The sequence below is a fragment of the Chiloscyllium plagiosum genome, unplaced genomic scaffold (genome assembly GCF_037043375.1).
Source record: "Chiloscyllium plagiosum isolate Xiang-an unplaced genomic scaffold, Cpla_swu_hap1 HiC_scaffold_13, whole genome shotgun sequence".
Lineage (NCBI taxonomy): Eukaryota > Metazoa > Chordata > Chondrichthyes > Orectolobiformes > Hemiscylliidae > Chiloscyllium > Chiloscyllium plagiosum.
Genome location: NW_028270151.1, coordinates 70,102,999 through 70,113,776, shown reverse-complemented (window position 1 = coordinate 70,113,776; position 10,778 = coordinate 70,102,999). Strand labels below are relative to the sequence as shown.

General features: G+C 41.6%; 1 pseudogene; it reads right to left on the bottom strand.

Annotated features, from left to right (window-relative positions):
* Positions 1 to 4,764: 4,764 nt before the first annotated feature.
* LOC148148334 (uncharacterized) lies at positions 4,765 to 7,619 on the bottom strand (annotated as a pseudogene).
* Positions 7,620 to 10,778: the final 3,159 nt, after the last annotated feature.

Here is a 10,778-nt window from a genome sequence, read left to right as displayed (position 1 = left end):
CAACAACCCACTGTAAACAGACCAGGGCTATGTTTAATGATGATGGTCGGAAAGCAAAACACAAACATTTGTTTTTCCGAAATGTGATTCATGCTAAAAAGTATCAGCCATCTGATCATTTTAGCCAAAAGTATAAAATATAAAACTTGCACCTTGGTAGCTTCTTAAAAAAAGTATTGTCAAAATTCAATAATGTGACCTAATCATCTGTCTCACAGGCATTCAGTTCTGGACTATTTGCTGGAAGGCAAGTAAACATCACCAACATGAAAATCTTGTTATGAGTCAAATGTTCTGACTGCCACATTTAGCAATTAAACATCCAGTTTCCCTACAAGTATCTCCACAAAATAAAGTAATAGATCATCACTGGGCAGTGTCATCCATGCTAACTTGAAATGTAGTACATACCATTTTTACCAGAGGGAGTTCAAGAGGTACACAAAGAAGTCAGAAATGATACCACCAAAGGGATCAGGAGTATTAAATAGTTCCTTTTACTAAAAACAGATTTTATAAATATTTACAAAACAGGAAGAGACCATTCAGCTCATCATCATAGATCTTATGATCTTGACTTAGTGCATTCCATGTCCTTTCCCCATACCCTTACATAAGTTTATTGTTTAAAATCCACCCATTTCTCATGTTAAATGTTTACCATAACAAATGTAAAGAAATGGTCATTTCCAGTATCTGAACATTCATAATCATTTCAAACTTCACTCTCAAATTTTCTTCTGCCCTTTCTAAAGAAGACAGCTCTGGATTGTCTAGAGTCCCTCATGATTCTTAATTCACTTGTGGGACCTGGGTGTCTTTGGCTGGACCTGCATTTATTGCCTGTCCCTAGTTGCCCTTGCGAAGATGGTGGTGAGCTGCCTTCTTGAACCATTGCAGCCCATGTGCTGTGGGTTGACTCACTATGCCATTAGTGAAGGAATTTCAGGATTTTGTGTGAAGGAACGACAATAAATTTCCAAGTCAGGATGGTGAATGGCTTAGAGGAGAACCTACAAGTGGGTGATGTTCCCAGGTATCTGTTGCCCTTGTCCTTCTAAATGGAAGGAGTTGTGGATTTGGAAGGTGCTGTCTGAGGACCTTTGGCAAATTTCTCCAGTGCATCTTGTGTATTGTATACACTGCTGCTATTGAACATTTATGGGGGGATGGAGGGAATGAATGTGTCTGTGGTGCCAATCAAGTGAAGTGCTTTGTCCTGGATAGTGTCAAGCTTCTTGAATGTTGTTACAGCTGCATTTATTCAAGTAAATAGGGAGTATTCCATCTTGCTCCTATTTGTGTCTTCAAAATGGTGGAGAGGCTTTGGGGAGTCAGGAGATGAATTACCTGCTGCAGTATTCCTTCCCTCTGGTCTGGTCTTGTAGCTACTATATTGAAATAGCAAATCCAGTTTAGTTTCAGGTCAATGGTAACCCTCAGGATGTTGGTGTTGGGGCTTCAGTGATGGTAACGAGATTGAATGTCAAGGGGTGGTGGTTAGATTGTCTTTTGTTGGGGATGGCCATTGTCTGGCATTTATGTGGTGCAAATGTTACTTGCTACATTTCAGCACAAGCCTGGATATTGCCCAGATCTTATTGCGTTTGGACATAGACTGCTTAAGTATCTGAGGAGTCATAAATGGTGCTGAACATTGTGCATACATTGGTAAACATTCCCATTTCTGACCTTATGATGGAGGGAATGTCATTGATGAAGCACCTGAAGATGGTTGGGCCTGGAGCACTACCCTGAGGAACTCCTGCAGGGATGTCCTCGAGCTGAGATGACCGACCTCCAACAACCACAACCATCTTCTTATATGCCAGGTACGACTCCAACCATCAAAGAATTTTCCCCTGATTGTCATTGAATCCAGTTTTGCCAGGGCTCCTAGCTTGACACTATTCAGGACAAAGCACTCCACTTGATTGGCACCACACTCGGTCGAATACAGTCTTGATGTCAAGGATTGTCACTCTCATTTCACCTCTGGAATTCAGCTTTTTTGTTCATGCTTGAACCGAGGTTGTAATGAAGTCAGCAGCTGAGTGGTCCTGGCGGAACACAAACTGGGCATCACTGAGCAGGTTATTGCTGAGCAGGTACTGCTTGATAGCACTATTGATGACACTTTCCATCGCTTTACTGATGATCAAGAGTAGACTGATTGGTAATTGGCTCTCCTGCTTTTTCTGTACAGGACAAACCTGGGCAAATTTCCCAGTGTTGGATAGAGGAGGTAGAAGTTCTGGAGCACAAGTCTTTAGTATTATTGCCAGACGGTTGCCAGGGTTCATGGTCTTTTGCAGTATGCAGTGCTGCCAACCTTTTCTTGATATCACCTGGAGTGAATTGAAATGGTTGAAGACCGGCAACTGTAATACCAGGGACCTCTGAAGAAGGCTTGGATGGATCATCCACATGGCACTTCTCCCTGAAGCTTGTTAACAAGTGCTTCAGCCTTATCTTTTATACTGATGTGCTGGGCTCTTCCATCATTGAGGATGGGGATATTTGTGGAGCCTTCTCCTCCATTTGATTGTCCACCATAATTCACAACTGGATGAGCAGGACTAAAGAACCTAGATCTCATCCATTAGTTGTGGGATCGGTTAGCTCTATCTCACATTTGCTGCTTATGCTGTTTGACATGCAAGTAGTCCTCTTTGGTGACTTCACCAGGTGGACACCTCATCTTCAGGTCTGCCTGGTGCTGCTCCTAGCATGCCCTCCTGCATTCTCCATTGAACCAAGGTTAATCCCCTTCCTTAATGGTAATGGTTGATTGGGAATACGCTGGGCCATGAGGTTACAGATTGTACTGGATTACAACTATATTGCTTTTGATGGCCCACAGCACGTCATGCATGAACCATTTTAATTTATTGGATCTGTTCAAAGTCTGTCTCATTTAGCATAGAACATAGAACATTACAGAGCAGTACAGGCCCTTCGGCCCTCAATGTTGCGCCGACCTGTCATACCAATCTGAAGCCCATCTAACCTACACTATTCCATGTACGTCTATATGCTTGTCCAATGATGACTTAAATGTACTTAAAGTTGGCGAATCTACCACCGTTGCAGGCAAAGCATTCCATACCCTTACTACTCTCTGAGTAAAGAAACTACCTCTGACATCTGTCCTATATCTATCACCTGTCAATTTAAAGCTATGGCCCCTCGTGCTCGCCATTACTATACTTGGAAAAAGGCTCTCCCTGTCCACCCTATCTAACCCTCTGATTATCTTATCTGTCTCTATTAAGTCACCTCTCACCCTTCTTCTCTCTGTTGTGGTTCTGTTCGCCGAGCTGGAAGTTTTTGTTGCAAACGTTTCGTCCCCTGGCTAGGCGACATCATCAGTGCTTGGGAGCCTCCTGCGAAGCGCTTCTTTGATGTTTCCTCCGGTGTTTATAGTGGTCTGTCCCTGCCGCTTCCGGTTGTCAGTTTCAGCTGTCCGCTGTAGTGGTTGGTATATTGGGTCCAGGTCGATGTGTTTGTTGATGGAGTTTGTGGATGAGTGCCATGCTTCTAGGAATTCCCTGGCTGTTCTCTGTCTGGCTTGCCCTATGATAGTAGTGTTGTCCCAGTCGAATTCATGTTGCTTGTTGTCTGCGTGTGTGGTTACTAAGGATAGCTGGTTGTGTCGTTTCGTTTCTTCTCTCTAACGAAAACAGCCTCAAGTCCCTCAGCCTTTCCTCGTAAGACCTTCCCTCTATACCAGGCAACATCCTAGTAAATCTCCTCTGCACCCTTTCCAAAGCTTCCACATCCTTCTTATAATGCGGCGAATAGTGATAGTGTCACATAACACGATGGAGGGTATTCTCAATGTGAAGGCAGGATTTCATCTCCACAAGGGCTGTACGGTCATCGATCTTACCAACATTGTCATGTGCAGATGCGTCGGTAGCAAGCAAATTGGTAAGAATGAGGTCAAGTATGTTTTTCCCTCTTGCTGCTTCCCTCACTACCAGCTGCATACCCAATCGAGCAGTTATGTCCTTTAGGACCCGACCAGCTTGATCAGTAGTACTGATGGGTGATCAACATTGAAATCCCCCTCCCACAGTACCTTTTGTGCCCTTACCACCTTCAGTGCTTCCCCCAAGTGTTTTTCAACATGGAGGAGTACTGATTCATCTGCTGAAGGAGGACAATATGCTATAATCAACATAAAATTTCCTTACACATATTTGACCTGATGCCATGAGACTTCATGGGATCCTGAGTCAATGTTGAGGATTCCCAGGGCAACTCCCTTCTGACTGTGTACCACTATGCCACTACCTTTGCTGGATCTATCCTGCTGGAGAGGCAGCACCTATCCAGGGATGGTGGTGGTACAAAAACAGAAGTTGCTGGAGAAACTGAACAGGTCTGGCAGCATCTGTGGGGAGAGAATCAGCATGAACATGTCAAATCCAGTGCCCGTTTTTCAGAACAGTTCTCTATTTACTCTGCACTGATGCTGCCAGACCTGGTGAGTTTCCCCGAGCAGTATCTATACATGTGGAATCTTAAACACAGCTCCATCTACATGCCATACATACAATGGCTTTGCAATGCCATTTTATAAATGTCACAACATTTCCCGAATGTCCACAGCTGTGTTATTAAAGTTAAAGGTTCTATGTAAATACTTGTTAGGTTTGGAAGATTTTGCAGTTGGATCAACCATGTATATATGAGGATATCATAATTTTACATTCTCAGCTCAATTGCCCTGAAAGAAAACTAAGTAGATTTGCCATCTTAGTTCTCACCATTGGAACTGTTTCTGCTGTATTGATTAATAGTCATTTGTTAACTGGTTGGATGTCTGACTGGGTTTTCTGCTATGTATCTGTATAAATATTGTTTCCCTTCATTCACACAGTCTAGAAGAAACACACTTCCGTGAGATGTCTCAGTGAAAACTCCAGACACGGATGCCTTCTCCCAGTGAACTGTGATACTAGTACCTCTGGAGACCAAGCAGTTCAGAGTGATGTTGAGTGAATCCACACAGTTGCCATGAACTCTTATCAAAGGCTGGGAAGTGGTTCTGCAACACAGAGGTAATAATTAATGGACATAACACAGTCATTTCCCTGTACTGTCATAAAGACACATAATAAACCAAGGCATGCTGCAAGTCTTTTACTTTTGTGTTTTGTGTTTTAGCGTTCAGGAGTCATTCCACACAAACCACTCTCATATATAAAAGAATTGCCTCTCATGTTTTTTTAAACTTTCTTATTTTTAAACTGCCCCCAGTTTTGAAATCCCCACCCTAGTGAAAAACCACCTGCCATTCATCTTAACTATACCTCTCATGATCTTATAAACTTCTACATAGTCACCTCTTAACCTCATACGCCCCAGTGAAAAAAATCCCAGACTATCCAGCCTCTGCATATAACTTTGAAGTAGACTAACGTTAAAGCTTGAAGTTCAAATATAATACAACTAATGCATTATTCCCGCTCTTCTGAAATACATCCAGTTGATGCATTGTGCAACAGACATTAGATTTCTTGAGAGCATGCTGTCACAGCTTGGAGCTTCTTTCACTTTGCTGCATTCCGTGGAAAAGGTTTATTAAAAGCTCTGTCTATACATGGGATCACAGGGTCTCACTAGAAATTCTAATAAAGCTTTTGCAGCCAACCTGCGAACCCCAGGAAAAATTGCCAGTGATTAAATTGACCCTATGCATGAGAAAGGACCCAAATAATAAAACATAACATTGAGCATTCCCAGAGTTGATATTTTACTGATGTCATATTTGGGAAGGAATTAGAAAATATTTGTTGGACAAAACAATAGCCTAAAATATTTTCACCTATATTTAACTCTCTACTTCTTCTTATACAAGGTACGTTTTCAATCTGCTCATCGACTAAACCCAATGGTTATGTGACTGAAAGCCATCTAGGTTGTTTTTCACAATTACAGGTTTTGCCTCAGCATCAGTTCATTATACTCAGGGGAGTGTCAACCCAACTGTAACTTTGAACAAGTTGTTGGTGGAAAATCAATCACCATTTGCTTTCACATTCTATTGACTTCATTCAAGGCTGGTTGGTAGTTATGTTAACCTTTTGTTTTAGTTTCACTTGAGAGAGTTGAAATTATACAGACAGGAGGCTGAAAGAACACAGCAAGCCAGGCAGCTACAGGAGGTAGAGAAGTCGACATTTCAGGTGAAACCCTTCTTCAGGGACACTCCTGAAGAAAGGTTACACCCAAAACATTGACTTCTCTACCTCCTGTAGCTGCCTGGCTTGCTGTGTTCTTTCAGCCTCCTGCCGGTCTATTTTGAATTCCAGCATCTGCAGTTTTGTTTGTCTCTGAAATCACACAGAAGCTGCTAGTGAATGAACCTGGTTAAATAAAACTAGTGATTAGATTAACCTAATAATCAAGCCAGTTCTTTCGAGTGGATTGAAAATGGCAAATGGCTAATATGTATATTGAACTCTTGACAGCAAATGAAGCTTTTGACTCAGCTTTTTGCATAATACAGAAACTGTTTCAAAATTATGAAATACAATTCACATAATGAGTCAAATTTCAATGAAAAACCTATTTGGAAAGTTACAACATTAGTACAATTCTGAAAGTTAACAGAAGTTGCTGCACTGCAACACCTACTAAATACTTGCTTCCTGAAAGTACTTCAATCATAGTTCCTCAGTTCACTCCCATAGTAGTCAATGTGCACACATAGTTTCCAGTATCATTAACAAGCACATGATTCAGCACCACAAAATTATTGTCAATTCCAATTCTGTGTTTATGCAGCAGATGCACAATCTGCAGCATTTCTGGATTACTGGATTTCCATCTAAGAATATTAAATGTCTGTGGAAATATCAAATTAAATGATAAATCATTCTGATCTGTGCTTTGATGCTGTACATGGAACTGGACCTGTCCCCCTGCAGTGCCATTAGTGATGGTATCTGATCGGGTGAGCAAAGTTTCTCCAATCACTGCAAACAAATGGAATACTGGAAAACACAACCGTGTTTGTACACAATTTGCTGGTTTAAAGACATAAAGATATATCAACTCATGGTGAGTGAGATTGGAGGTAAAGGTAGATACCCAAGTTTTTTTCATCGTTGAGTTTGTTTCAAGACAAAATAGCAAGTCATGATGAGTCTGCCACATAAGAATGAGCCTATCAACTAAATCACGGGGTTAGAGGAGTTTGAAATTCTCTTTTGGTTTGTAAATGACTTTGATTTGGGTAATTTCAGCTCCCAATAATAACACTACAGACAATTGTGACTGGGGAGATTTTCTGATCCTTTGTCTTTCCCTTCAGCGACTACAGGCATAGATAAGTGGATATCTTCCTCTAGATGTGGAGGTTACACTCATTATGAGATCAATGTTACATCTCCACATGCAAGTTACCCAGTGATATTTTTCCTTTTAAACACAAGGATAGATCATTATGATGAACATGTATTACCTGAGGTGTGTTTGAAGATGTAAACTTCTAGTGAATCTGAGAAATTCATTCTGTAGTTTTACATCAACTATCTTTTATCTTTTGCACTGGAAGCCTTTGTATCCTTTACTTCATGAAGATCCTAAAAAAGGAGAAAAAGTGTTCTGACAAATGACAATATGGTCAGCAGACCTGCTCCTACACCTAACTCAATATAAACGTGGAGAGACTTGCAGAACAATATTCACCTAATACGTTGTACATTTTTTTTCCTTTATGATTCACTAAGTTCAAGTCTAAAATATGATATCCATTTTGTATTTTGAATCCCCAATGCCTACATAGTGTCAATAGAAGCATTCCTGCAATCTGATCCTACTGTACTATGGACTGCATAACTGAAGTCACCATGAGTGTTCCCATCCAGTTCAATGACAGATTGCAATGCATACAACTATTGTTGCACAACTTCACTTGTGGGGAAGTTGGTGATGAAGTATAGGATGTCTGAAGAAAGTTAATTGCAATAATATACTACTGTGCAGCAGCAACCCAAGAAAGACTGGTTCTAATTGAAGAAGCTGATTTCAGTTTATTGAAGTTTAAATGTGTCTCCACACATAATTGAGCAATTTTGTTTTTTTGTATTGAATGTTAACCTATGGAAGAGCCACTTGGCTAGTCCTAATTCCCTTTCTTTGTCCATGGTCCTCACTACACTCCCCAGGTGAAACAGCCCTCTCATTAATATTTAGAGCTGAGTATAGGTTGGAAGCTGAGAAACTGGAAATACCTCCTTAACTGGAGAACAGCTAGCCATTTCCTCCCTGATTGCATGCCCTTAATCAGTAGGGCGACCATATCCAGAAATATGTTGCCAATGTAGCTCTCAAGAGTTGTGGAAACAGATCAACCTGGTTCAATTGATGACATTTTAAGCTCACCCCTGAAAAGTTACATTTTTGTCCTGACTTACGGTCAGTTTGTATCTGTATAGAGAAGCTGACTAGAAATCTCATTGAATGTAATAACTGTAAGTCAAATTAAACCTCTTGTAATTTTGTGACAGGGCCAAGAAACTTCTGGATATTTCAAAGCCTTTCCTAACCATGCATTATCCAGGATATTAGCTCCAATTTCTCTTCCAGATGGATAGTGTTGTGTACCCAGCAGGAACGCCATGGAATTGAATAGAGTTCTCAAGGATCCAACTAAAGTTTGGAAAAAAAAGTTCTTTTTCAATGGCAGCCACTTGTTAGGGTGGTGCATTATAAAGGGGCTAGATTTGCTACTGCCATTTGGAATATTGTGTGCAATTCTGGTCTCCTTCCTATAGGAAGGATATTGTGAAACTTGAAAGGGTTCAGAAAAGATTTACAAGGATGTTGCCAGGGTTGGAGGGTTTGAGTTATAGGGAGAGCTGAATAGGCTGGGGCTATTTTCCCTGGAGTGTTGGAGGCTGAGGGGCAACTTTATAGAGATTTATAAAATTATGAGGTGCACGGATGGGGTAAATAGACATGGTCATTTCCCTGGTTTGGGAGTCCAGAACTAGAGGGTAATGGTTTAGGGTGAGAGGGGAAAGAGTTAAAAGAGACCTGAGGAGTAACCTTTTCATGCAGAGGATGGTGCGTGTGTGAAATGAGCTGCCAGAGGAAGTAGTAGAGGCTGGTACAATTATAACATTTAAGAGGAATATGAACAGAAAGGGTTTAGAGGGAGATGGGCCAAATGCTGGCAAATGGGATTAGGTTAGGTCAGGATATCTGGTCAGCATGGATGAGTTAGACCGAAGGCTTTGTTTCCATGCTGTATATTTCTATGACTCTATGACTCTATATACTCAATGACAGACTCCAAGTTGTAGTATTTGGGATCCTCTGGTTGCATCTTTCACATTGTTGCCCTCCCTCAGGCCGCAGTCACTCTGGTTACATCCTCGCACTGTGACCAATGTCTCCTCCTGGCACCTACAGGAAGACCAGAATATTGGCACGAGTTATGGAAGCTCAATGTTAACCTGTTGACCCCAGATGACGTTGAGGGACACTCAAAGAATTACAAAGGTCGGAGAACTGAGGAGCCCCTCCATGAGGCCCAAGACACTGGTAAGGAACAACTAAGGGAAACATCAACTTCATCTGCAAAGGTGTTCAGAGACAATCAAAGGAATATATCCCAACTCAAAAAAAAGAATCATCGCTGGTGTAGTTGATGATGGTTGATGTCAAGGGGTTCCCCAAATGGTGAAGCACCAGCAGGCCTTGCTCTTTATTGTGGAAACCTCCTAAAATCATCCTCCAATCCAGGGCCACTCTGTGAAGCAGGTGGTATATGCTGCTATTTCTTTTTTGAAATCAATGAGCAGAGAGGACTCTCTAATCAATACCCTGAAGGAAGAGGATGGCTCAGTACTGTCATTGCAAGTCCTGGAATGTGAGATTGCAAAGAACTGCTCATATCTTCACAAGCAATCATTGCTCTGCTCAAACCTACCCTTCTTTTCACACTGCCCCATGTTTCTGGCAGACTCACCAGTGCCCAGCTTCACCAAAAATGCCTGTCGTGAGGGGACTCTGCCGAAACGATGACCTGGAAAATCAGTTGGAAACAGCAAGTACTAGGTGACTGGTAGAAAACTAATACAAGATACACATGGAGATAGGAAACAAACAGCACTCAGTCTCTCAGCAGGAAGCATTGGAAGAAAAAGACAGCAACCACTATTAGACAACCCCAGGGTCTGAAAGCACATGAAAGAGGCGATTTCAAAATAATTTCAGAAGCGCATAAAGTGAAAAACAGGCCACAACAGTCTACAAGTATCCAGGGATTTGAGGTCGTTCAGGGCAGAATCAATTCTCCTTGAATAATCTAACAGAACCACTAGACATGGATTTCTGGTACCTGATATAAGATACCACTACAGGATTTTACAGACACACAAGATGAATTAGAAGGACAGGTGATTTCCAGTTTGCTGACACCTTGATTAACAATGAAGAAACAAATGTCTACTTGGAGTTGCATGTTCTATTTTCTTGAATTCCACACTATGACTGAAACTTTTTCAATCAACTTCAGGGTCCAAGATCTATTCCAGTAAGAATATGAGGGGCAGATTCTTCATTCTCATGGGAAAGAAATCACTGATACATTGTGTGCTATTCCTATTGCAAACATATGCCTCACAGCGCCAGAGACCCGGGTTCAATTCCTGCCTCAGGCGACTGACTGTGTGGAGTTTGCATGTTCTCCCCGTGTCTGCGTGGGTTTCCTCCGGGTGCTCCGGTTTCCTCCCACAGTCCAAAGATGTGCAGGT